Source organism: Penaeus chinensis, chromosome 12, assembly GCF_019202785.1.
Source record: "Penaeus chinensis breed Huanghai No. 1 chromosome 12, ASM1920278v2, whole genome shotgun sequence".
Lineage (NCBI taxonomy): Eukaryota > Metazoa > Arthropoda > Malacostraca > Decapoda > Penaeidae > Penaeus > Penaeus chinensis.
The window spans coordinates 17,902,562-17,927,624 of NC_061830.1; the positions used below are offsets into that span (position 1 = coordinate 17,902,562).

At 25.7% G+C, this 25,063-nt stretch overlaps 8 non-coding genes across 8 annotated transcripts; all 8 read right to left on the reverse strand.

Moving 5' to 3' along the window:
* Nucleotides 1–420: 420 nt before the first annotated feature.
* Nucleotides 421–494, reverse strand: Trnan-guu. Its single transcript has one exon. It is a non-coding gene; the product is annotated as a tRNA-Asn (tRNA).
* A 4,007-nt stretch (nucleotides 495–4,501) lies between these two features.
* On the reverse strand, nucleotides 4,502–4,575 carry Trnan-guu. The gene has a single exon. It is a non-coding gene; the product is annotated as a tRNA-Asn (tRNA).
* Nucleotides 4,576–7,619: 3,044 nt separating this feature from the next.
* Trnan-guu lies at nucleotides 7,620–7,693 on the reverse strand. The gene has a single exon. It is a non-coding gene; the product is annotated as a tRNA-Asn (tRNA).
* Nucleotides 7,694–8,512: 819 nt separating this feature from the next.
* On the reverse strand, nucleotides 8,513–8,586 carry Trnan-guu. Its single transcript has one exon. It is a non-coding gene; the product is annotated as a tRNA-Asn (tRNA).
* A 3,112-nt stretch (nucleotides 8,587–11,698) lies between these two features.
* Nucleotides 11,699–11,772, reverse strand: Trnan-guu. Its single transcript has one exon. It is a non-coding gene; the product is annotated as a tRNA-Asn (tRNA).
* Nucleotides 11,773–12,590: 818 nt separating this feature from the next.
* Trnan-guu lies at nucleotides 12,591–12,664 on the reverse strand. The gene has a single exon. It is a non-coding gene; the product is annotated as a tRNA-Asn (tRNA).
* A 403-nt stretch (nucleotides 12,665–13,067) lies between these two features.
* Trnan-guu lies at nucleotides 13,068–13,141 on the reverse strand. The gene has a single exon. It is a non-coding gene; the product is annotated as a tRNA-Asn (tRNA).
* Nucleotides 13,142–15,436: 2,295 nt separating this feature from the next.
* Nucleotides 15,437–15,510, reverse strand: Trnan-guu. The gene has a single exon. It is a non-coding gene; the product is annotated as a tRNA-Asn (tRNA).
* Nucleotides 15,511–25,063: the final 9,553 nt, after the last annotated feature.

Sequence of the window (25,063 nt, forward strand, 5' to 3'; positions counted from 1 at the left end):
TCTCTCTCTCTCTCTCTCTCTCTCTCTCTCTCTCTCTCTCTTTCTCTCTCTCTCTTTCTCTCTCTCTCTCTCTCTCTCTCTCTCTCTCTCTCTCTCTCTCTCTCTCTCTCTCTCTCTCTCTCTCTCTCTCTCTCTCTCTCTCTCTCTTTCTCTCTCCTCTCTCTTTCTCTCTTCTCTCTCATACATGGAGTCACGAGGGCAATTTCCTGTTCAATTGTTTATTTTATTTTTGCTATATTTGTGTTCTTATTGGTATGAATAAGTATGAGAGTGTAGTGTTCAGGAATCTATTATGAAAAAACGACGTTGCATTATGTGGCGAACGAACTATGAAAGTCTTTACTCAATTATAAATGTTCAGTTCAGATAGGTCCTATTTCTGCAGGTGTTTGAAGAATTGGTTTGTACACAACAAAAGAACGCCCCCGGGTGGGCTCGAACCACCAACCTTTCGGTTAACAGCCGAACGCGCTAACCGATTGTGCCACGGAGGCTTGAGAAACTTGATTTATGATATTTATTTCATATTTTTTAATTTGTTTATTTATTTTCAAGAAATTGCCTAACTTCAATTCAAGTATTCTCCAGTATGTAAAACTAGGATTGAAAAACTTATTATTAATATTTCTGCAGCGTCAACACCTTAGGTGTTTCTTTGTCAGCTTTATACAGCATTCGTGTGGGAATTTCGCTTTGAATAACTAATAAAACTCATTTTGAATACATATTTATAATAATAATAATAATAATAATAATAATAATAATAATAATAATAACAAGTAATAATAAAGAATTTAATAATGTTAATAATATTATTACTGTTATCATAATATTTAATTTATGACTCTTAGGAAGATGATAATGAAGATCAGGATGATAATAATAATTATACTAATGATAATGATAATGTTAATGCTGATAATTATTAGAAGAAGAAATTGAAGAACAACTAACCTACAGCAATAATAATGATTATGATAACGATAATAATAATCATAATGCTGATAATTATAATCATAATAATAATAATAGTAATGGTAAAAATAATTATGATATGATAATGAATATAATGATGATTCTACTACTAACATAACTATTACTAATAATAATACTGATGGGAGTAGCAATAATGATAATGATAATAATCGTAGTCACAATTATTATTACTACTGTTATTATTATTGATATAATATCATTACTACTGTTATTATTATTGATATAATTATCATTACTACTGTTATTATTATTGATATAATTATCATTACTACTGTTATTATTATTGATATAATTATCATCACCTTTTTCATAATATTGCTAATACCGAAGATACATATTCCACGCCCTGTGACACCTAATGGCGCGCGGCATTTGCAAGTCACACATGCTAATAACACTGATTATTCATAAACTATAAAATTACAATAATGAATAATAAACTCCTGAGGGCTTTCATCCGTACAATTTTGGTGGAAATGTGATTTGTCAATTTTGAAGTCAAATGCATATTAATTTGCAGACAGTTCTATTTTTCTTTGGAGACTTTACTCAAATTATGTTTGATGATTCAGAACAAATCTAGTGAGTTATTGTACCATGCAGTTATAAATCCTTATGTTGTAATGTTAGTCAGATAATGAAATTAGACGAAATATCTCTTTCATTATCTTAATTTTCCTTCACCCTCGTTTCTGATCTATTCTTTGTCGTTTCTTATTTTCTTCAGTATATCTTATTCATTTTCTTCACTATCTACTTCAATTTTTCCTTATCTATCTCGTTTTCTTCACTATTTTCCTTTTCGTAACGATCTCTTACTCATTTTCTTCACTATCTTTCATCATTTTCTCATCCACCTTCAGTCCATCACCCTTTTCTTCATACAAGCGTCTTGATAATAAAAAAATAATATGATTCTCAAAAACGTTGATAATAATGATAATGCAATCACAGTTTTAGAAGTTATTAATTAAATCTGATCTCAATTCATCCAATAGCCAGCCTTACTTCAGAGAACAAGATTAATACATTCACTTCGGCTATTCGTTAACAATAATATTTATTATTAACAATAATATATATTTTTTTTCTCTCTATCTCTTTCTCTTTCTCTTATCTCTTTATCTCTTTATCTCTTTATCTCTTTATCTCTTTATCTCTTTATCTCTTTATCTCTTTATCTCTTTATCTCTTTATCTCTTTATCTCTTTATCTCTTTACCTCTTTACCTCTTTATCTCTTTATCTCTTTATCTCTTTATCTCTTTATCTCTTTATCTCTTTCTCTCTTTCTCTCTTTCTCTCTATATCTCTATCTCTCTATCTCTCTATCTCTCTATCTCTCTATCTCTCTTTGTCTCTTTGTCTCTTTGTCTCTTTGTCTCTTTGTCTCTTTGTCTCTTTGTCTCTTTGTCTCTTTGTCTCTTTGTCTCTTTGTCTCCTTGTCTCTTTCTCTCTTTCTCTCTCTCTCTCTCTCTCTCTCTCTCTCTCTCTCTCTCTCTCTGTCTCTCTCTCTTACAAGTCGTAATTCCGTTTTGGATACTTTGACAGCATGATACTTAGAATTCTTACGAATGTAAGTTAAGAATTTACGAAAAATAAATCAGAAGACAATTAATGAGCGTCGTAGTAGCACGTCCGCTCTAGCCTCCCACCGATTACCTCTGCTCCTACACAACACACATCCAAGATAACAACAGCTCCTACGACACTCCCTACTCCACATCCACCCATGTACCGAAAGCATTAGATTAACACCACAGTCTCTACCCCGTGTGCTTTAAATCTGATCACCCGACAATAAATCGTCATTAAAAGAAGAATACTTGTTATGTGTCTTTCGATCCATGACAGTTTCTGATACTGTAACAGTATGATGAGTATTCGAGTAGCTACGTTAGAGATTATTCAATTTAATTCATGAATAAGACATAGTTATATATAGATCGCAGCTAATATAATAGAATAAAAGAAGAGAACAAGCAAAATCCAAAACGCATGTATTCTTTAGTATAATCGAAATAACATTATATGTCATAATCCTTAAGACCATTGACCTTATGATAATTACTATCCTGATGTTAATATAAAAATAGCTTCAGTCAATGATACCGATCCCTCTAATTCATACCGTACCTATGATGTAGTTAACGTAGAAGATCGAGTAGTAAAATAGTGAAAGAGAGATATTATGATAACTTCTAGTTGTTATGATACAGATCACCTAAATATACCTGATAATAAATTACTAAACCTGCTATTGCTGACATACACGCTACTATCCGCGCTACACCACCAATCCGCTATTTACAACCCCTATGGTGATGGTCGCTGTACTGTCAATAGTGATACTTACATTAATGATAATGATAATAAATAACAGTAATTATATAATGAATAATATAATAATATTAATAATAATAATAATGATAATGATAATAATTATAGAAATAATGATAATAATAATAATAATAATAATGATAATAAAAATACTACTACTAATAATAATAATAATGATAATGATAATAAAAATACTACTACTAATAATAATGATAGCAGATAATAATAATGATAATAATTATAGAAATAATGATAATAATTATTGTAATAATAATAATAATATAATACAATATGATGATGATGATGATGATGAGATGATGATGATGATGATGATGAGATGATGATGATGATGATGAGATGATGATGATGATGAGATGATGATGATGATGAGATGATGATGATGATGATGAGATGATGATGATGATGATGATGATGATGAGAATAATAATGATAATGATAATAATTATTGTAATAATAATAATAATGATAATGATAATAAAAATACTACTACTAATAATAATAATAATGATAATAATTATTGTAATAATAATAATTATTAATAATAATAATAAGTGTAATGATAATAATAATAATAAGTGTAATGATAATAATAATAATAAGTGTAATGATAATAATAATAATGATAATGATAATAATTATTGTAATAATAATAATAATGATAATGATAATAAAAATACTACTACTAATAATAATAATAATAATGATAATAACAATAATAATTATCATTATTATTATTATTATTATTAACAAAGGAGAAATAAAGACACACCAAGAACGACTACAAGACGCTCTCAGATCTCATATATAGTTGAAATGACCCCCGAGACTCAAACTGCACCACCTCTCCCTGCGCCCCACCCCCCCCCCCCTTCTGCATCCCCCATCCTCTGTTCCGCCGACCCTCTCTGGATATTTTTACTTTGAAAAAAACATAAAAGGAAAAAGGAAAGAAAAAAGGAATATTGTTTATTATCTCTGTGTTCTTATTAGGATGTAAAAAATCTGTTATAAAGAAAAAATATATAATTTAATTCTGAATGCCTTTGCACATTTATTATTGTTCAGTTCAGATATGTCTCTTTTCAACCGGTATATGAGCATTTGGTTTCAATACAATATACATACACAAAGTTGTTTAAAAGTAACGCCCCCGGGTGGGCTCGAACCACCAACCTTTCGGTTAACAGCCGAACGCGCTAACCGATTGTGCCACGGAGGCTTACGAATCGTGATTTGCAATATTTATTTATTTTTTTAAGAAATTGCCTAATGTACATTCAAGTGTTGGTCAGTGTGTAAAATCGGGAATGATGAATTGATTATCTAAAAGTGTTAAGAAGAGAGTAGTAGCAGTAAAAAAGAATGAGAAAAAATATAAATATAATAATAATGGTATGAATAATAATCTTATTAATAAAACTAACAATAATGATGACAATAATTGTGATAAAAGTTATAACAATAAAATAATAGCAAGTATAATAATAGTAAATATAATAATAATAACAATAACAATAACAATAATATTAATCATAATAATAATAGTAATGAAAATTACTGTAATAATAATAATAATAATAATAATAATAATAATAAGGAAAATGATTGTAATAATAATAAGAATATAATACAATATGATGATGATGATGGTAAACATCATCATAATAATAATAAGTGTAATGATAATAATAATGATTAAAGATTTAATATTAATATAATCTATAACAATAATAATTATCATTATTATTATTATTATTATTATTATTATTATTATAGCTTTAATAATGAAAATAATAATACAAATAATAACAATAATAACAATAATAATCACAGTAATGATGATAATAATAATGATAACAGTAACGATGATAATAATAAAAATAATGATACTACTACTATTACTAAGAATGATAATAATAAAGATAATGAAAGTAATAATAACAAAAATAACAATAGTAGTATTAATAACAATAACAACAATGATCAAATAAAATGATTAAGATAATAATAAAAACAATAATAAACTAAGGAAAGAGAATATCACTAATAAGAACGGTAAATTCATAAATAATTATCATTTCTTATATTGTTTTCTCATTATCCTATTCCCAGCCGAGGAAAATGCGGTTTAAATGTACAACAGAAAGAGAAAACTGAGTTTTTACATGAAAATAACAGAAAGAAAAGGAAAAACAGAAAGAAAAAAGCAATATATTTTGACACGCACAAGTCAATAGTCAATATTTGAAGCTGGTTATTACGAGCAGCATTCCTTTCTTTCCGCTGCCAGTAGTTTACCTACGTTTATACTCATTTCTCGATTGAATGCAGTCACGAGAGCGATTTCCTGTTTGTTTGTTTTTTTACTCATTTTTTTCTATCTTCGTGTCCTTCTTACTATGCAAAAAATCGGGCGTGTTTTTCCGGAAGTTATTATTAAAAAAGAAAGACGTGTTTTGTGGCGAACGCAGTATGAAAGCCTTTACAAATTTATAAGTGGTCAGTTCTGACAGGTCTCTTTCCTAACGATGTTTGAATATTTAGTGTGAATACGACATATATACATAATGTAGTACCATTATCAGTATTATATCACTATTATCGTAATTATATATATAACACTGAGGAGGATAATGATAATCATAGTAATAATAATGATAATGTTAATGATAATAATGATAAATAGAACAACAACAAAACAACAATAATGATACTAATGATAATAATAATAGTAATACTAATAGTAATAGTATGATAATGATAATGATAATGATAATAATGGCGATAATAATAACAATAACCACTACTCTGCTAATGATTATGATAATAACAATAGTAATAGTAATAATTATTATGTTGATGACGATGTTATTATGATGAATATAATGATAAGGATTATATGATGATGAATACAACGATAATGATATAATGAATCTAATGGTGATGATGATGATTCTACTACTACTATTACTACTGCCACTACTGCATTAGTGATAATTATAAGAGTAACAATAATGATGATAACTGTCTTCATAATTATCATTAATATTGCCATTATCATTTATATCATTATCATCGCCCTTTTTCAAAATATTGTTAATACCAAAGAAACATATTTTGCTACGTTTTCCACGGTCTGCGCCACCTACTAGCAAGTTACACTGATTATTCATAAACTATAAAATGACAATATTGAATACTAAACTCCTTAGGGCTTTCATCTGTACAATTTTGGTGGTAGTGTGATTTGTACATTTTAAAGCCAAATGCATTTTATTTTTCTGACAATTCTATATTTCTTTGGGGACATTGCTCAAAATGATATTTGACAATTCAGAACAAATTTGTTATGTTATTCTACCGTGCAGTAGTAAATTCTTATGTTGTAATGTTAGTCAAATAAGGAAATTAGACAAAATATTGGCTTATTGTGGTAAAATGAGGGACAAAGTGGAAGTGTACATTGAATGACGTTTAAAGTTCACTGTCTCTTGCATTTCCATCTTTCCTCATAAGCTTCACTGTCGTTCCTCATTCTCTCTAGTATTTATTACATATTTTCTTCATTATCTTTCCTCATTTTATCTATCTTTCCTCATTTTCTCATCTACCTTCCTTTCATCACCCTTTTTTTTCGTACATTGTACAAGGTAACAGAGAAAATCAATGGGCTTTCCTTCTTAGGATTTAGAAATATGAACCTTATAATTTCCATATCGTTTTAATTATGCGTTTCTTTTTTTAGCACATCAATGCAGTGCGCTTTCACGAGCGTAAGAAAACAAATAATATGATTCTCTCAGTTTGTTCATTCAGTTTTCACAACTTACACTCTTCTGTACTTTAAAACCTTGATAATTAAGATAATTCAACACATCACTGTAATAGTAGTTATCAGTTAAATCTAATCTCACTTCCTTCAATAGCCAGCCATACTTCAGAGAACAATATTAGTACATTCGAATAGGCTGATTGAATTAATATTAACAAGAATAACGATGGTAATAATAATGATGATAACAATAACAATAATTATGATAATAATAAAGATAATAATAATGATAGCAGTAACAATAATTATGATAATAATAAAGATGATAATAGTGACAGCTATCATTGTGTCTTATTGAGATGTAGTTTTAGGGAATCTATTAATTTTGTGGCAAACGTTGTGTGGATGTGTTTACATTTATGGTTGTTCAGTTCTGATAGTTTTTTTCTGCCGGTGTTTATATATTTGGTTTGAACATAACCTAAAAGTAACGCCCCCGGGTGGGCTCGAACCACCAACCTTTCGGTTAACAGCCGAACGCGCTAACCAATTGTGCCACGGAGGCTTAAAGTCATGTATTGTAACATTTCCGAAACTCCTAACCCTGATAAACTCTAATACATGTTTGCCTGTAAGTCTATGACATAACCTTTCAAGCTCAAAAATATCAAGGAAATGCTGTGTACTGTTGCTGAGTAGTCAAATACTATTTCCATTTTATTTTAAGCGTCCACAATGTTTTGCTTGTAATAAAAAATCATACCAGCACATTAAGTACTTTAATTGTTTTCTATAAACTTTTTTATTTTCTATAAACTTTTCCTTTTCTCAACAGTTTGTATGCCAGTACGATATTGTGTTTTGTAGAGATCGTGATACAAAAAAAGCGTAATATGCAGTATTTATTCATTTTTATTCGTTTACTTATATTTAACAAATTATCCAACTTTGGCTTCCCGCAAGTGATCTAATTTTATTATCTTAATCATTTTGAATAACCTATAAAAATCATTTTGAATACATAATGATAATAATTATTATTATTTGCATTGTTACTATCATTGTTACTATTATAATAATTATATTTATGAAGCAGAGGATGAGGATAAGGATGATAATGATAATTATAGTACTAATGCTAATGTTAATGATAACAAAATTATAATAATAATAATAGTGATAATTATAATAATAATAATAATAGTAGTAATAATAATAATAATAATACCAACAACAATTCTAATAATAATGCTTATGATTATGATAATGATAAAAAAAAGTAATGATAATGATTATGATGCTAAAAGGAAAGGTATTTCCTTTCTTTTCTGATTGAATTTGGTTTCAATACAACATTAATAATAACAGAGTTGTTTAAAAGTAACGCCCCCGGGTGGGCTCGAACCACCAACCTTTCGGTTAACAGCCGAACGCGCTAACCGATTGTGCCACGGAGGCTTACGAATCGTGATTTGCAATATTTATTTATTTTTTTAAGAAATTGCCTAATGTACATTCAAGTGTTGGTCAGTGTGTAAAATCGGGAATGATAAATTGATTATCTAAAAGTGTTAAGAAGAGAGTAGTAGCAGTAAAAAAGAATGAGAAAAAATATAAATATAATAATAATGGTATGAATAATAATCTTATTAATAAAACTAACAATAATGATGACAATAATTGTGATAAAAGTTATAACAATAAAATAATAGCAAGTATAATAATAGTAAATATAATAATAATAACAATAACAATAACAATAACAATAACAATAATAATAATATTAATAATAATAATAATAATAATAATAATAATAATAATAATGAAAATTATTGTAATAATAATAATAATAATAATAATAATAATAATTAAAATGATTGTAATAATAATAAGAATATAATACAATATGATGATGATGATGGTAATCATCATCATAATAATAATAAGTGTAATGATAATAATAATGATTAAAAATTTAATATTAATATAATCTATAACAATAATAATTTTCATTATTATTATTATTATTATTATTATTATTATTATTATTATTATTATTATTATTATAGCTTTAATAATGAAAATAATAATAACAATAATAATAATAACAATAATAACAATAATAATCACAGTAATGATGATAATAATAATGATAACAGTAACGATGATAATAATAAAAATAATGATACTACTACTACTACTAAGAATGATAATAATAAAGATAATGAAAGTAATAATAACAAAAATAACAATAGTAGTATTAATAACAATAACAACAATGATCAAATAAAATGATAAAGATAATAATAAAAACAATAATAAACTAAGGAAAGAGAATATCACTAATAAGAACGGTAAATTCATAAATAATTATCATTTCTTATATTGTTTTCTCATTTTCCTATTCCCAGCCGAGGAAAATGCGGTTTAAATGTACAACAGAAAGAGAAAACTGAGTTTTTACATGAAAATAACAGAGAGAAAAGGAAAAACAATAAGAAAAAAGCAATATATTTTGACACGCACAAGTCAATAGTCAATATTTGAGGCTGGTTATTACGAGCAGCATTCCTTTCTTTCCGCTGCCAGTAGTTTACCTACGTTTATACTCATTTCTCGATTGAATGCAGTCACGAGAGCAATTTCCTGTTTGTTTGTTTTTTTACTCATTTTTTTTCTATCTTCGTGTCCTTCTTACTATGCAAAAAATCGGCGTGTTTTTCCGGAAGTTATTATTAAAAAAGAAAGACGTGTTTTGTGGCGAACGCAGTATGAAAGCCTTTACAAATTTATAAGTGGTCAGTTCTGACAGGTCTCTTTCCTAACGATGTTTGAATATTTAGTGTGAATACGACATATATACATAATGTAGTACCCTTATCCATATTATATCGCTATTATTGTAATTATATATATAACGCTGAGGAGGATAATGATGATCATAGTAATAATAATAATAATGTTCATGATAATACTGATAAATAGAACAACAACAAAACAACAATAATGATACTAATGATAATAATAATAGTAATATTAATAGTAATAGTACGATAATGATAATGATATTGAAAATAATGGCGATAATAATAACAATAACCACCACTATGCTAATGATTATGATAATAACAATAGTAATAGTAATAATTATTATGTTGATGACGATGATGATATTATGATGAATATAATGATAAGGATGATATGATGATGAATATAACGATAATGATATAATGAATCTAATGGTGATGATGATGATTCTACTACTACTATTACTACTGCCACTACTGCATTAGTGATAATTATAAGAGTAACAATAATGATGATAACTGTCTTCATAATTATCATTAATATTGCCATTATCATTTATATCATTATCATCGCCCCTTTTTCATAATATTGTTAATACCAAAGAAACATATTTTGCTACGTTTTCCACGGTCTGCGCCACCTACTAGCAAGTTACACTGATTATTCATAAACTATAAAATGACAATATTGAATACTAAACTCCTTAGGGCTTTCATCTGTACAATTTTGGTGGTAGTGTGATTTGTACATTTTAAAGCCAAATGCATTTTATTTTTCTGACAATTCTATATTTCTTTGGGGACATTGCTCAAAATGATATTTGACAATTCAGAACAAATTTGTTATGTTATTCTACCGTGCAGTAGTAAATTCTTATGTTGTAATGTTAGTCAAATAAGGAAATTAGACAAAATATTGGCTTATTGTGGTAAAATGAGGGACAAAGTGGAAGTGTACATTGAATGACGTTTAAAGTTCACTGTCTCTTGCATTTCCTTCTCCATCTTTCCTCATAAGCTTCACTGTCGTTCCTCATTCTCTCTAGTATTTATTACATATTTTCTTCATTATCTTTCCTCATTTTATCTATCTTTCCTCATTTTCTCATCTACCTTCCTTTCATCACCCTTTTTTTCGTACATTGTACAAGGTAACAGAGAAAATCAATGGGCTTTCCTTCTTAGGATTTAGAAATATGAACCTTATAATTTCCATATCGTTTTAATTATGCGTTTCTTTTTTTAGCACATCAATGCAGTGCGCTTTCACGAGCGTAAGAAAACAAATAATATGATTCTCTCAGTTTGTTCATTCAGTTTTCACAACTTACACTCTTCTGTACTTTAAAACCTTGATAATTAAGATAATTCAACACATCACTGTAATAGTAGTTATCAGTTAAATCTAATCTCACTTCATTCAATAGCCAGCCATACTTCAGAGAACAATATTAGTACATTCGAATAGGCTGATTGAATTAATATTAACAAGAATAACGATGGTAATAATAATGATGATAACAATAACAATAATTATGATAATAATAAAGATAATAATAATGATAGCAGTAACAATAATTATGATAATAATAAAGATGATAATAGTGACAGCTATCATTGTGTCTTATTGAGATGTAGTTTTAGGGAATCTATTAATTTTGTGGCAAACGTTGTGTGGATGTGTTTACATTTATGGTTGTTCAGTTCTGATAGTTTTTTTCTGCCGGTGTTTATATATTTGGTTTGACATAACCTAAAAGTAACGCCCCCGGGTGGGCTCGAACCACCAACCTTTCGGTTAACAGCCGAACGCGCTAACCAATTGTGCCACGGAGGCTTAAAGTCATGTATTGTAACATTTCCGAAACTCCTAACCCTGATAAACTCTAATACATGTTTGCCTGTAAGTCTATGACATAACCTTTCAAGCTCAAAAATATCAAGGAAATGCTGTGTACTGTTGCTGAGTAGTCAAATACTATTTCCATTTTATTTTAAGCGTTCACAATGTTTTGCTTGTAATAAAAAATCATACCAGCACATTAAGTACTTTAATTGTTTTCTATAAACTTTTTTATTTTCTATAAACTTTTCCTTTTCTCAACAGTTTGTATGCCAGTACGATATTGTGTTTTGTAGAGATCGTGATACAAAAAAAGCGTAATATTCAGTATTTATTCATTTTTATTCGTTTACTTATATTTAACAAATTATCCAACTTTGGCTTCCCGCAAGTGATCTAATTTTATTATTTTAATCATTTTGAATAACCTATAAAAATCCTTTTGAATACATAATGATAATAATTATTATTATTTGCATTGTTATTATCATTGTTACTATTATAATAATTATATTTATGAAGCAGAGGATGAGGATAAGGATGATAATGATAATTATAGTACTAATGCTAATGTTAATGATAACAAAATTATAATAATAATAATAGTGATAATTATAATATTAATAATAATAGTAGTAATAATAATAATAATAATACCAACAACAATTCTAATAATAATGCTTATGATTATGATAATGATAAAAAAAGTAATGATAATGATTATGATGCTAAAAGGAAAGGTATTTCCTTTATTTTCTGATTGAATTTGGTTTCAATACAACATTAATAATAACAGAGTTTTTAAAAAGTAACGCCCCCGGGTGGGCTCGAACCACCAACCTTTCGGTTAACAGCCGAACGCGCTAACCGATTGTGCCGCAGAGGCTTAACAACCGTTGTTTAGATTATATATATATATATATATATATATATATATATATATATATCTTTTTATAAATATATCTATGAATATATATATGAAAAAAATACATTTTATTTTTGGACACATACAATAAAGAGTTGATATTTGAGGTTGGTTATTACGAGTATTATTAACGAGTAGTTTACCAACGTTTGCATCTCATTTCCTGATTGAATGCAAAAAGCTGACGAGCCAGTATAGTGTTCGAGAATCTATTGACATAAAAAGAGACGTTGCATTATGTGGCGAATGTAGTATGATAGCCCTTACACATTTATAATTGTTCAATTCAAATAAGTCCCTTTGAATTGATAAATGAGCATTTGGTTTGGATACAGCATATATGCACAGAGCTGTTTAAAAGTAACGCCCCCGGGTGGACTCGAACCACCAACCTTTCGGTTAACAGCCGAACGCGCTAACCGATTGTGCCACGGAGGCTTACAAAATGTGGTTGGCAGTAATAATTTTTCAACAATTTCTTTTAATTATTTACTTCTTTTTAGGAAATTGCCTATTTTCAACTCAAGTGAAACCGGTATTGATAAATTGATTATTTATAATTATCTGCAGCTAAGATCTTTCTTTGTCTGCTTTATATAGCATTCGTTTCGAAATTCACGTTGAATACACAATGAAAATCATAATTGTTTTAATGTTAATAATTTTTATATTATTACTGACAATATCATTATATTATTATTTCTATTACTATTACTATTTTTTTATAATTATTTTATCACGCTGATGATGATGATGATGATAATGTTAATGATGATGACATTAATAATAAAGTAATAATCGTCACAATAACGCGTATGATTAAAATAATAGTAATAACAATAATAATGATTATGATGATGATGTTGAATATAACGATAATGAAAATAATTATCATAATGTTCATGATTCTACTACTATTACTACTGCTACTATTACAATTACTAGTAATAATAATGATGAGGGTTAGAGTAACGACAAAGGTAATAATAATCGGCGTCATAATCATTACTATTGTTATTATATTCAAACCATTATCATCACCTTTTTCATAATATTGCTAATACCAAATAAACATTCCACGGCCTGCACCACACATGCTGATTACACTGACTATTCATAAACTATAGAATTACAATAATGAATAATAAACTCCTAAGGGTTTTCATCTGTACAATTTTGGTGGAAATGTGATTTGTCATTTCGAAGTCAAATGCATATTATTTGGCAGACAATTCTATATTTCTTTGGGGACATTGCTCAAAATTATATTTGACAATCCAGAACGAATTTGGTATGTTATTCTACCATGCAGTAGGAAATCCTTATGTTGTAAAGTTGGTCAGATTAGGAAACTAGACAAAATAAAATGAGAGACAAACTGGAAATGTAAATAGAACGAGGTTTAAACCCCTTTCCTTTTTATCATTTCCCGCGTTCTTTGTTTTCTTCATCATCTTTCCTCATTTTCTTATCTTCCTCATTTTCTTCGTCATCCCTCAAGCATTTTCTTCAATATCTTTCCTCACTTTGCCATCCACCTTCATTCCATCACCTTTTCTCCGTACAACGCACAAGGAGGAGAAAATCAAAGGGCTTTCCATCCGAAGAGCTGGAAATTTGAGTCCGGAAATGATCATACTGTTACAATTATGCGTTTCCTCTTATCAGTACAGAATTGCATTGTGCTTTACAAGAATCAAATGAAATATGATTATTTCAGTTTGTTAATTCCTTCTTTACGATTTTCACTCTTCTGGACTTCGGAAGTTTGGTAATGATCTGTTAAATCTAATCTCACTTCATTCAATAGCCAGCCATACTTCAGATCACTTAGGCTGTTCATTGGTACATCATGAACAATAATATATTTCTCTCTTTATCTATCTCTCTCATAATTCGTAATCTCGTTTTAGATACATTGACAGCTTGTTACTAAGAATTGTTACGAATGTAAGTAGAGAAGTGAGTAATGAAAACTATAATAAGAAGAGAAGTAAAAGTAGTAGTAATATTAGTTGTAGAAGTAGTAGTAGCAGTAATTATAACATTAATTATTATAATCATAATAAAAATATAATAATAATAACTATAGCTATGATGATAATGATAATAAGAACAACAAATATATATAACTAGTAATAGATATTGTTAATAATAATGATATGAATAATAATCTTGATGATAAAAATAGCAATAGTGATAATGATAATAATTATTATTATAATTATACTAATACTACTTACTACTACTACTAATAACCATAATAGCAATAATAATAACAATAACAGTAAAAATAATAAGGATGATGATAATAGCAGTAATGATAATGATAGTGATAAGGGTAATACTACTAATAGTAATATAACAACAACAATAATATTAATAATTATTTTTTATCATAATTATAATATTATATTATCATATGATCATAATGATAATGATAACAGTAATAATAAGATGAATAATGATAACATAAATAATAATAGTAACAATAATAACAATAATTATTAAAATAATAATAATAATGGTAATGATAATAGGATAATAATAATGATGATAATAACCGTCACAACTTAAACTCAAATGACGATAATAACATTAATATGCGTTCAGGTATGGCATTCCTATATATTGCGTATTTTGCCGGTCGGACATAATCATTATGGGCATGTGAACTTATGGTTTGACCATAACATAGCTCCATCATTTATACACATAACCGCGTAAAAGTAACGCCCCCGGGTGGGCTCGAACCACCAACCTTTCGGTTAACAGCCGAACGCGCTAACCGATTGTGCCACGGAGGCGTATGATAGATGGATGGTTGTATTTCTTTGTTGAAGAAAATGCTTAATTGTAACCCAAGTGTTGGCCAGCGTGTACTATTTTTCCTCATTTGCTTTACTATATTTTTAAGTTTGTTTCACAATATTTTTTCATTTCTTTCATCACTTGCTTCACTACCTTTTCGTATGTGCTTCACTATATTTCATCATATTGATTATATTTTTTATGTGCTTCACACTATCTTTCATTTGTTTCACTATCCTCATTTGCTTCACTATCTTTCCTCATATTCTTCACTTCATGTCCCTCACTATCTTTTCTCATTTGTTTCAGTATCTCTCCTCATTAGCTTCACTATCTTTCCTCCATTGCTTCACAATCTTTCTTCATTGGCTCCACTATCATTCCTCATTCGCTTCACTGTTTTTCCTTGTATGCTTCATTATCGCCCTTCATTTTCTTCACTATCTCTCATTTTCTTCACCATCTTTTCTTCCTTTACTTCACTATCTTTCCTCACTTTCCTTACTGTTTCCATTGCATCAACTTTTTCTATAGACAACGCACAAAGGTTGTTGAGGTGAACAGGTTATGCCTCTCCTTAATAGGTGGTTTCTCGAACCATAATAAAAATATGATTTCCTTGTTTTGTTTACTCCATCTATACAACTTGGAATTTTCTGGATTTAAAAACTTTTATAAGAATTGGAATCTACGTCACACATATAGCAATTATAGTACTAATTTTATCCCAACTCATCTAACAAATGAAAGCTAGACATTTCAATGAATAAAAGCTGAGTATTCGCTTAGTTTGCTCAATATTATGAAAGTTTGCTATTATCAATTCTCATTGTCTGTCTGTCTATCCCTCTCTCTTTCGTTTTCTCGGACTTTCGTTTTTGTCATCTCTCTCTCTATCTACCAATCGCCTATAATGATAATTGGAATGATTGTAATGATAAGGAATAATAATAATAATAATAATAATAATAATAATAATAATAATAATAATAATAATAATAATAATAATAATAATAATAATAATAATAATAATAATAATAATAATAATAATAATAATAATAATAATAATAATAATAATAATAATAATAATAATAATAATAATAATAATAATAATAATAATAATAATAATAATAATAATAATAATAATAATAATAATAATAATAATAATAATAATAATAATAATAATAATAATAATAATAATAATAATAATAATAATAATAATAATAATAATAATAATAATAATAATAATAATAATAATAATAATAATAATAATAATAATAATAATAATAATAATAATAATAATAATAATAATAATAATAATAATAATAATAATAATAATAATAATAATAATAATAATAATAATAATAATAATAATAATAATAATAATAATAATAATAATAATAATAATAATAATAATAATAATAATAATAATAATAATAATAATAATAATAATAATAATAATAATAATAATAATAATAATAATAATAATAATAATAATAATAATAATAATAATAATAATAATAATAATAATAATAATAATAATAATAATAATAATAATAATAATAATAATAATAATAATAATAATAATAATAATAATAATAATAATAATAATAATAATAATAATAATAATAATAATAATAATAATAATAATAATAATAATAATAATAATAATAATAATAATAATAATAATAATAATAATAATAATAATAATAATAATAATAATAATAATAATAATAATAATAATAATAATAATAATAATAATAATAATAATAATAATAATAATAATAATAATAATAATAATAATAATAATAATAATAATAATAATAATAATAATAATAATAATAATAATAATAATAATAATAATAATAATAATAATAATAATAATAATAATAATAATAATAATAATAATAATAATAATAATAATAATAATAATAATAATAATAATAATAATAATAATAATAATAATAATAATAATAATAATAATAATAATAATAATAATAATAATAATAATAATAATAATAATAATAATAATAATAATAATAATAATAATAATAATAATAATAATAATAATAATAATAATAATAATAATAATAATAATAATAATAATAATAATAATAATAATAATAATAATAATAATAATAATAATAATAATAATAATAATAATAATAATAATAATAATAATAATAATAATAATAATAATAATAATAATAATAATAATAATAATAATAATAATAATAATAATAATAATAATAATAATAATAATAATAATAATAATAATAATAATAATAATAATAATAATAATAATAATAATAATAATAATAATAATAATAATAATAATAATAATAATAATAATAATAATAATAATAATAATAATAATAATAATAATAATAATAATAATAATAATAATAATAATAATAATAATAATAATAATAATAATAATAATAATAATAATAATAATAATAATAATAATAATAATAATAATAATAATAATAATAATAATAATAATAATAATAATAATAATAATAATAATAATAATAATAATAATAATAATAATAATAATAATAATAATAATAATAATAATAATAATAATAATAATAATAATAATAATAATAATAATAATAATAATAATAATAATAATAATAATAATAATAATAATAATAATAATAATAATAATAATAATAATAATAATAATAATAATAATAATAATAATAATAATAATAATAATAATAATAATAATAATAATAATAATAATAATAATAATAATAATAATAATAATAATAATAATAATAATAATAATAATAATAATAATAATAATAATAATAATAATAATAATAATAATAATAATAATAATAATAATAATAATAATAATAATAATAATAATAATAATAATAATAATAATAATAATAATAATAATAATAATAATAATAATAATAATAATAATAATAATAATAATAATAATAATAATAATAATAATAATAATAATAATAATAATAATAATAATAATAATAATAATAATAATAATAATAATAATAATAATAATAATAATAATAATAATAATAATAATAATAATAATAATAATAATAATAATAATAATAATAATAATAATAATAATAATAATAATAATAATAATAATAATAATAATAATAATAATAATAATAATAATAATAATAATAATAATAATAATAATAATAATAATAATAATAATAATAATAATAATAATAATAATAATAATAATAATAATAATAATAATAATAATAATAATAATAATAATAATAATAATAATAATAATAATAATAATAATAATAATAATAATAATAATAATAATAATAATAATAATAATAATAATAATAATAATAATAATAATAATAATAATAATAATAATAATAATAATAATAATAATAATAATAATAATAATAATAATAATAATAATAATAATAATAATAATAATAATAATAATAATAATAATAATAATAATAATAATAATAATAATAATAATAATAATAATAATAATAATAATAATAATAATAATAATAATAATAATAATAATAATAATAATAATAATAATAATAATAATAATAATAATAATAATAATAATAATAATAATAATAATAATAATAATAATAATAATAATAATAATAATAATAATAATAATAATAATAATAATAATAATAATAATAATAATAATAATAATAATAATAATAATAATAATAATAATAATAATAATAATAATAATAATAATAATAATAATAATAATAATAATAATAATAATAATAATAATAATAATAATAATAATAATAATAATAATAATAATAATAATAATAATAATAATAATAATAATAATAATAATAATAATAATAATAATAATAATAATAATAATAATAATAATAATAATAATAATAATAATAATAATAATAATAATAATAATAATAATAATAATAATAATAATAATAATAATAATAATAATAATAATAATAATAATAATAATAATAATAATAATAATAATAATAATAATAATAATAATAATAATAATAATAATAATAATAATAATAATAATAATAATAATAATAATAATAATAATAATAATAATAATAATAATAATAATAATAATAATAATAATAATAATAATAATAATAATAATAATAATAATAATAATAATAATAATAATAATAATAATAATAATAATAATAATAATAATAATAATAATAATAATAATAATAATAATAATAATAATAATAATAATAATAATAATAATAATAATAATAATAATAATAATAATAATAATAATAATAATAATAATAATAATAATAATAATAATAATAATAATAATAATAATAATAATAATAATAATAATAATAATAATAATAATAATAATAATAATAATAATAATAATAATAATAATAATAATAATAATAATAATAATAATAATAATAATAATAATAATAATAATAATAATAATAATAATAATAATAATAATAATAATAATAATAATAATAATAATAATAATAATAATAATAATAATAATAATAATAATAATAATAATAATAATAATAATAATAATAATAATAATAATAATAATAATAATAATAATAATAATAATAATAATAATAATAATAATAATAATAATAATAATAATAATAATAATAATAATAATAATAATAATAATAATATCCCTATCACAGGGAATCCCAAGCTCCTGAACTAAACGATTAATCATTCCTTTACCTAAACCCAATACTGGTAAATACAGGCCTGTTTCCTTGACCTCCTGTCTGTGCAAAGTACTTGAAAGGCTAATTCTGAACAAACTTATGTATCACATAAATGCTAAGTTATCCCTCACACTGTATGAATTTCTGCCAGGACGTAGCAACTAGCACTGTTTTGCAGAGTACTTAACAAACTCAAACCCAGGCATGCAAACCGTATTTCTTGATCTTCAATCTGCCTTTGATATTACAAACAGAGAGATCATCCTTGAGTATCTAGCTAGTTTTGGTATTCAGGGAAACCTGTTAACATGGATTCAAATGTATTTATCGAATCGTTCGTTCCAGGTTCTCTTCAGGGACTTTTAGAGTACTTATACAAAAGTATTAGAACTCGGCACACCTCAAGGAGTCATACTTAGTCCCATGCTATCTAATATCCTAATGTACAGATTATTAGGTGATATACCACTTGAGGACAATGACTCCATTATTTGCTATGCCGATGATATTTGCATTAAATCTTCATCCGAGGAGAGAATGGTAAAAGATTCTAGATATACTCTTAGCATGGGCTACTGAGTGTGGCTTGATAATCTCAACTGAAAAAAGCAAGGCATTTAACCCAAAAACAATCCCTCTGCCAAGATTTCATATAAATGACATAGAGCTAGATCAGGCTTGTATATAGATTGTATTGGCAGGTCAGTACAGTTTGTAATGTCGAAGAAACTAAGTTTATACTGTGTAATGAAGAATATAAGCGAACTCTTGTACATTATATCTCATGGTGCCATGTGTTACAGCCTTTCAGACCACCTAGCATGAGGTACGGAGAACTATATAACCATTTCATATCATCTGATGTCTTAGAAGATATACTTATGTTGCATCATAAATTTGGAATGTAGTATCACATGACCGCATATCAAATGTAGCAATGCGTTTCCGCGCCCAAGCTGTACTCCTGCGTGGCAGATGAGTAGATAAAGGACTGTGTAATTGTTCCTTTCATTTAACTGATATAGTACTTATCATAATAATGTTATAGCCTCAAATTCAAATGTAATACCATAATATAATGTTATGACCATGCATAAAATGTATCACAGCTTGCCCACGCATGTGCAGTTAGCCAGGGTGGTAAATAAAGGACTTAAAAAAAGGGTACATATTCCTAATCTTTTGTAATCAAGTATAATCTAAAGATAAAACTACTATTACAGTGTAACTATCCTCTATACCATGAATAATAAACACTTTTCGAGAAAAAACAAATCGATGCCAGATTAAATGGTTTTATAAAAGTAGAATCAAATTAGAGAAAAATATTCAACGGTCGTGTTGCTGCTCAAAACGAAATGATTGACGTAATTATTGTAAATGCAATCAAGGAGCTGCCATCGTTCACAGGGATACCTGGTTATTGTAGATTTTTAATTAAAGTTACGAATGTGATGGGAGAAAAGAATGAAAAGTGTTGCATGTGTGTCGATTTTACTTTTCTTTTTTTTCAGTGTACAAGAAGAGTTCTTCGTAGCAGTCCACAAATCTTAGTCAAGTCTTTTGTTAGAACAGCTGTTGTTATAATTTTTACAAAACATTTTTGTTAGTGGATAAGAACAAGTATATAATCGCATTGGTTCTTTCACAAGAACCGAGTTATCATGGGCGGGATCAGGGTGTTGTATGTGAAGGACTCGTTGCCATGCCAACGCGTAAAGGTCGAGGAACCCCAAGACATCGAGTGTGTTTGGATGGTGATTAATGACTCTTATTTCCCTCGTGTAAAGTAACAAAGCGTTTACTATATATTTTTTTATACCTGTAACACGTCACTCATGGTGAATTTATCTATTACGACTGATGATGACACGTTTCACTCGTTTCGCAGCTGGAGGTAATATTTATAGGAAACTGTATTGATCTTCATAGTGACCACTGGTACGATCAAACGAACTTATGTTACAAGGTGACGGAAGCCACGCATGAAAGCTCGATCACTGACCTTATAACGACGCTGCGAGCCATTACCTCTAATTGGTTTCGACCCTAACTAGTGCGTTTTGAGCAAGACGGAAGCAGCCACCCATCGCACCACATCAAAACCCATTAGCTTCCCTTCGGTTCTATGAACGCGAGGCTGACCCGTGAATCTCGTCCGCGGAAGAGACTTTCATTGAAAACGAGGACACGATGTGAATACAGTTCGCCTCTTGATTCCCGCTTAGAAGACAACACGAGGGATGAGATACGGGTGGCCGCCACAATCCTGCGAACTATGGATCAACGGAGGCTTGCGTAGAGAACAGGAAGAACGGGTATGGTATTTCTGTTCTGTTCTGCCCTCTACAAGGAAACAGGAAATGAAGTAACACGGACGAGAAAAGCGACTGAAATCTATCAAATTGTAAATTAGGAAATTAATGTGTGTGTGTGTGTGTGTGTGTGTGTGTGTGTGTGTGTGTGTGTGTGTGTGTGCGAGTATGTGTGTATGTGTGTATTGTGAGGGTGACGAAAGATTACTTACAAAATGAGAAATTAATAAACAGACACAGAATCATTAAATCGACGATATCTGAACTGCCTTCCTACATATTTACTCGTACACAGAAACTGCACCCAATAAAATCATCTAATATTTAAATCAACAAAATTCACGGCTTCGATCCCAACCTGAGTTCCACTGAGAGTTTGCGTACAAGATGAGTCAGCTAATTATTTATACTTCCAAATTACATGAAAGGAGAATATCCTGCAGGTATTGGAAGTATGGATGTTGTGTTGAACGACTTAGACCTTCTGTCTTTAACCCGCAATCTGGCTTAATTATTTAGATTATCATGGTCGCCATATGAGTCATTAAACCTTTATTGTGTTATCAGATAGAAAAAAAAAACTCGAAATATGTGCTGTCTCAGTAAAACATTTGTTACCACGCAAACCACAAGAAACAGGTTTTCACTGGTAAATACCTAAATTGAAACTCCACAGACATTCAAGAATGGATGCAAGAATGGTACTTACATATATCATATCACTTTAGATAATATATCACACCAAAGGCACACCTTCTACTGAAAACATTTGCTCAACAGACATATAAGTTAATATTAATATAAACTGGGAGCTTACCCTATGTACAGCCAAAAATATTTACAGAACATAAACGGTTGAAAAATAACAATAACCGATATCTATCAATTCATCCGCGTCAAATAATCTTCTGCAACAAGGAATTCATAGAATTAAAAAAAAAAATCGTAGTAAACACTGGGGACAATTCTTGCAAAGTATCAATAGACAAATTTCTGTAGCAGGGCATTTTCACGGAGTGTTCACAAACGGCAAGTTTAACTATGCAGATAATAAAGATAAAACTAAATAAATAAAAGGAACAACTCTTGTGCAGTTGAATGAAATTATTTAAAATATATATATAAATCTTTACGAATATGAGAATATGTCAGCTAAGATACGGAATATTCAAGATTCGTTTACATATCAAATTGATAAAAAAAAAAAAAATTAGCGTCTACATTTCCCGCTGAGCTGCCTCCTGTAATTAATAGTATTAGTCGAGAAGTTTCTGATTAATAGCTAGCACAGAGTCAGATATCAGTATTTTGTATCGAAATGGGGCTGGCCACCGAACTCCAGATTAGGTTCAGTCATAATTTTAAGATAGGCACTTTATCGATACGAATGGGCTGGGAATATAATGCAGTTAAATGAAAAGGAATTTCAGTGTAATTGTGTGAATTATTACCTGGCTGTTTCATCCTTTTGAGTGTGAAGTAATATTTGAATATACTCCAAAACAAAATGATCTTGGGATATAAAGCAGGTGAGTGAAAAGGAATTTCAATTTAAGTGCGTGAATTATTACCTGGCTATTCCACCTTCTTAAGAGTGAAGTAATAATTAAACATACTCCAAAATAGACAGATTGTCATGAACCACCACAACCTGCCTATTAAATATAAATAGGAGTTTTGGAGAAACTCATGTGAGATGAATACGTAGACAGTATCTTAATCAAAGCTAATATACATATGCATTTCTCACCTGAACATGTCAGTGTAAAAAACACTTTATAGTACGTACGTCAACTTTATCAGAGCAGCCACAGCGTACGAGGTCTTGAATGAGAAGAATGGACAGTACGTCTAACAATTCCAGAGAAATTGTGGAAAGACCGCATCCGAGCAACGTAGTTTTAATTAGTTTATTGGTTTTCGTAATAAATAAATGCTGCATACAGCTTGTTGTTGAATGGAAGTTTTGTTTTGTTAAATTGTCGCCATCATTATTATCAGGAATACTTGTACATGTTATTGCTGAGGATAGTACCAGTCGATATAGTCCTTTTGCTACTATAATGATTATAATTTTAAAGTCACTATTTATAGTTTCTTCTCTTTGGCTGCAGGAAATGAAAGAATCAACTCTTAAAATCTATTTTTATCACTACTTCATTTTGATTTCCTTTCCCTTGTATCTCCTTGTCATTGTTATATGTTCCCAAGCAGCTGCATATGATTGTATTTTTGAAAGATAATCTTGGATTTGCGTTGGGGTTTGATAATACCTATATTATTGTTGTTGTCGTTGTTTTTCCTTTTCCTTTTGGTGAAAGCGAAATCATCCAATACACTTTGTATGACAATGGAAGTTTATACGCACTATAAGCTTCATGAATTCAGTCTAACTGATCCAACCTTTGTTAAGAAGATGCATTTCCCCTCAACAGCAATAAATAGACTGGCCCTCACCCCATCCCTCGCCAGCCCACCTACCGACCCACCTCTTCCTCGATAATCAATAACGTTAATATTCTAAG